Here is a 5287-nt window from a genome sequence, read left to right on the forward strand (position 1 = left end):
TAGTTTAAAAAAAAAGGGAAATCGAACAAGGCCTAAAATATAAATATAACAATTATTTTGTTCAAAATGAATATATATAATTCTGTTATAAGAATAAATAGAACTCTTCAAATAATATTGTTGCCAAGTTTTGTATAATTCAAAGGAAGAGTGTGAATTCGAATATTTAAAATTATTTGTATTAAAACAATCAAAACCTAACAAATATTATTTTGTTATATTTAGTAACACAATTCAAGAAGTACCCTACTGGTTAAATTCATCACAATCCTTGCTTGAGATCATGAGTTCAAATCCTTACTGTCCCTCCCTTATTGAATTTTGATAAAAATTATAGAATAAAAATAATACATAGCAAGTCCATTGACAAATATTCGAATTTAAAACTTGAAATATATTAAGGTTGGCTCTTACCAAGTAAGCTACATGGATGTTTGAAAATAAAATCAATCACTAACAATATAAGGTAAAAATTTAATCTATTACTAAAAAAAAGAATAAATAAATAAAAAATATATATCCTGGCGAATCCAGCTAGGGTGGCCGCCCTCTGGATTCGCCACTGCTTGGGATTGTTGTTGGCATGCTTCTTTCTTGATACCCTCTACTGCATTGATTGTGTCTAAGTATTCTCATATTTCATTTTTTTCTCAGGAAATTGAGTCCACAGTTTGTTTCAGTTTTCCTAATATCGATTATGTTAGTCGAAGGATGCGGACGAGCACCACTGTAAATACTGTGTGGGCCTTTTTGTATTTTTAACATAACATAATTTCCTTTCTTGTTATTTCATCAATATCAATCTGTGTTACTTGGTTTTCCATCACTTTCTGTTTTGTATCCATTGATTGCAACGTTTATTTAATCTTATTATTGCAGTAGGTATGGATATAATTTCTTTGAAGTTTCCAAGTACTTTATTTTTTTCTTTTTTAAGTTCCTATTTTCTGTTGCACTGTCAACTTATTTTCTTAACTGGCTCTGTTTTTTCTATAAATCTTGCAGAAAGATCTATCATCTTATTCGGGAAGTTAAAAAAAGATGTTTAGCAAATCAAAAGGTGGAAAACGAAATCTGAAGGTGATATATCATGACTTTCATAGAGGAGCTGAAAATTTTGAGCTCATCACGAGGTTCTGCTACAACAACGGCAAAATTAACATAAATCCCTTTAATATCACTGACCTAAATTGTGCTGCATATTTCATGGAAATGGACAAAAGTGTCACTGGAAGCAAAAATTTAATTGAGCAAACTGAAAAATCACTTGAAGATATCAAGTATTGGACATGGTCCGAACTTATGGCAGCTTTGAAGCAGTGCCAAGATTTCTTCCCAGTTGCAAGCTCTTCGGGTATGATTGAAAAATGCTTGGATTCTATTCTTGGAAGGGTTGCATCATCCTGTGAAACAAGTTCGTGTCCATCCGTCTCTTCGCCTGATAGTTCTAAATTTCGGGCATCATGTGACACAAGAAGTAGCGAGAGCTTGAAAAGCAGCTTCCTTCAAGTTACATGGTGGTTTAAAGATCTTGTACAGTTGGATATTCATGTGATTGAAATGCTGGTGAAGTCAATGTGTTGGGAAAACACCTCCCAATGAATGCCCAAAGATCAAACTAAGTTGGCAAAGTGAAAATTTCCAATATGCTTGAAGAACAAGAAAATGAGGAAGAAATGAATTCCAATGGAATATATGATAATCAATGTGTTTGGATTACTTGAACAAGCCTCAAGTTAATCCCCAAGAAAGAAAATACCTTTGAATTTATACCCAAGATGAACAACCTTCAATCTTGTAAAAATTCTCTCCAAAGTTTTCTCTCTTTTCTCTCTAGGTCTTGTGTTTTTGAAAAGGGGGGAAAATGGCTTTAAATAGCCTATCGGGGCGCCTAGGCGCCATGCAACGATTTTCCTCCAGCACTCGGGGAGCCTAAGCGCCACAAGAGTGGCGCCTAGGCGCCAGGTTTCTGTCTGCCTAAACATACGGGGTGCCTGGGCGCCCCGGAAGAACCCAGCAGAACCAGCACTTCAGCTTCTCTTCTTCTCACAATTCTCCACCTCGTACAAATGGCAGAAACTGGCGCCCACTCCTGACGCCTGGGCGCCCCGGCAGAATCCAGCAGAACCAGCACTTCAACTTCTCTTCTTCTCACAATTCTCCACCTCGTACATCATTTGATAGATCTCAAATTTTGGACGAACGCAAGAAGAAGTAGCAAGCACCAACTCGGCTGCATCATTCAAACCATGATTGCCTACGTACCCATGACTCGGGATCAAGCCTCCGTAGTTCACCTCCACCTTCATATAAACTCCACCTCATTTCAACCTTGCCCCGAAGGGCCATGCCCTCTCGGACATATCAACACGGACTAATGTGAAGCAAGTCCAAGCAATGTTGAAACTTGCTACACGTCACCACTTTGGTTAACATGTCAGCTGGGTTATCATTTGTGTGTACTTTGAGAGTGAAATATCACCTTCCTCTATAACATCACGCACAAAATGATACCTGACGTCAATATGCTTGGTTCGAGCATGATGAACCTGATTCTTAGCCAAGTGAATCGCACTCTGGCTATCACACCACAAATCCACACAATCCTGCTCAATCCCCAAATCATCTAGAAGACCCCATAACCACAATGCTTCCTTCACTCCCTCTACCATGGCCATATACTCGGCCTCTGTAGTAGAAAGTGCAAGTGTAGCCTGTAGCATCGATCGCCAACTAACTGGGGCACCATGTATGCAAAACACATATCCAGTAGTAGATCGTCGTCTATCTAGATCACCTGCATAATTCGAGTCCACAAACCCACTTATATGACATGCATCTCTACCAAAACATAGACCCGTATCCGCGGTACCTTTTAAGTACCTCAGGATCCACTTCACAGCTTCCCAGTGTGCCTTCCCCGAATTCTCTATGAATCTACTGACCACACTAACCGCCTGTGAAATGTCTGGGCGTGTACACACCATGGCATACATCAAACTGCCAACTGCAATAGCATAAGGCACACGATCCATGCGTACCTTTTCTTCCGCTGTAGTAGGAGATTATTTACCAGAGAGCCTAAAATGTGGAGCCAATGGAGTCACCACCGACTTTGCACCTTGCAACCCGAACCTAGCAATAACCCGCTTAATGTAGCCTTTCTGACTCAAGAACATTCGCCGGTTCATCCTCTCTCTTCTGATCTCCATACCCAGTATTTTCTTAGCTGCCCCCATATCCTTCATCTCAAACTCTTTACCAAGTTGAGATTTCAACTTATCTATCTCCACCTTGCTTTTCGAAGCGATAAGCATGTCATCCACATATAGAAGAAGATAGATATAGTTACCTCCCCGAAGTTTTCGAATATAAACACAGCAGTCATACTCACTTCTGGAGAAACCATGCTTTAGCATGAAGGAGTCAAATCGCTTGTACCACTGCCGAGGAGATTGCTTCAATCCATATAGTGATTTTCTCAAGCGACATACCTGACGTTCCTTATCCTCAACCTTGTAGCCATCAGGTTGATGCATATAGATCTCCTCATCCAAGTCCCCGTGGAAGAAGGCGGTTTTGACATCGAGTTGTTCCAGCTCAAGATCATGATGAGCAACAATACTCAATAGCACCCGAATGGAAGTGTGCTTGACCACAGGAGAAAAGATCTCATTGTAGTCAACTCCCTCTCTTTGTGCAAACCCCTTAGCCACTAACCTCGCTTTGAATCTTGTGCCACCGAGCTTGGTAGGATCCTCCTTCTTTTTATACAACCACTTGCAACCAATAGCTTTCTTACCTATGGGCAACGGGACAACCTCCCATGTTTGGTTCTTGTGAAGTGATTCCATCTCTTCTTCCATTGCCGCCAACCAACTCTCGCTATTGTTGTTTAAAATAGCTTCTTTGAAAGTGGTGGGCTCATCATCCTCCACCGAGAGTGCATACTCAACCAAATTTGTCTGCCCATAGTGCCTCAAAGGCTCGTCTGACCCCAACTTTAGAACTTGCTGTAAGTACGGCGTGGCCTAGAGGAAGCCAAGTTATCTGCAAGCTGCTGTTGTTGCTGTACCTGTACATTCTCTTGCTGAACCGCCTCTTGTTCAAATGCATCATCACTCTCATCTTGAGTGTCTGTATGATGCTCCTCTTAAACATGCCTAGAATCAGGTTAATCTCTAGGTTCTATGTCAACAACTTGAGACATTGTAGTCTCAACATCATCACCACCGGGCACTGTAGCTTTCAATGAAGCTACCATGGAGTTCTCATCAAAAGTAACATCTCTGCTGATTATGAACTTAGAATCCTCTAAATACCAAAGGCGATAGCCTTTAACACCTGCTGCATACCCCAAGAATATAGCCTTCCTGGCCCTCGCATCAAGCTTTTCCTCGTTGACATGATAGTAGGCTGTGCATCCGAATGTTCTGAGTTTCTCATAATCTGCATGTTCTCTTGTCAATACCCTATAAGGTACATCTCCATCTAACCTTGAATGTGGAGACCGGTTCACAATATAGTAAGCATTTGCAACCGACTCTGCCCACCATTCTCTGCCCAAACCAGCATAGGATCGCATACACATCGATTTCTCTCGAAATGTGCGATTCAGTCTTTCAGTGACCCCATTCTGTTGCGGTGTATTTCTTACTGTCCAGTGTCTCACAATGCCTTCCTTACCACAGAACTCCTTGAAAGCACCATCTGTATACTCAGTACCATTATCAGATCTCAGTGTCTTCAATTTCTTTCCTGTTCTGTTTTCAACCATTGCTTTCCACTTCTTGAAGGTGTCGAATACCTTATTCTTATGCTTCAAAAAATAAATCCAAGCATATCTAGAATAATCATCAACAAATGTAACAAAATACCTGGAACTGCCTTTAGAAGTGACAGAAGCCGGGCCCCATACATCCGTGTGCACATAGTCAAGAATGCCTCTGCTTCTATGTTTGCTTGGCTGGAACTGAACTCGGTGTGCTTTACCGTACACGCAATGCTCGCAAAAGTCCATGCAAGGCTTCTTCAAGTTCTTTAGCAAGCCTTTCTTGACTAGCAAATCTAGCCCCTTTTCAGACATATGCCCAAGCCTCCTATGCCAAAGCCGAGTGCACTCACATGGGTCTCCACCACTTCCACTTGTTCCAACTGCTACATCTTCAGTAACTGTAGTACCCTGAAGAGCATAGAGATTGCCTTCACGAATACCCTTCATCACAATCAAAGAACCACGAACAACCTTCTTTACTCCATTCCATGTTACAATCTTGCAACCACCGGA

The 5287-nt window shown here is 41.1% G+C and overlaps 1 pseudogene; it reads left to right on the top strand.

Annotated features, from left to right (window-relative positions):
- Positions 1-1041: 1041 nt before the first annotated feature.
- The window catches only part of LOC111383798, a 7315-nt pseudogene continuing 3069 nt past the window's right edge, over positions 1042-5287 (top strand).

Source organism: Olea europaea, unplaced genomic scaffold (assembly GCF_002742605.1).
Source record: "Olea europaea var. sylvestris unplaced genomic scaffold, O_europaea_v1 scaffold2762, whole genome shotgun sequence".
NCBI classification, from domain to species: domain Eukaryota; kingdom Viridiplantae; phylum Streptophyta; class Magnoliopsida; order Lamiales; family Oleaceae; genus Olea; species Olea europaea.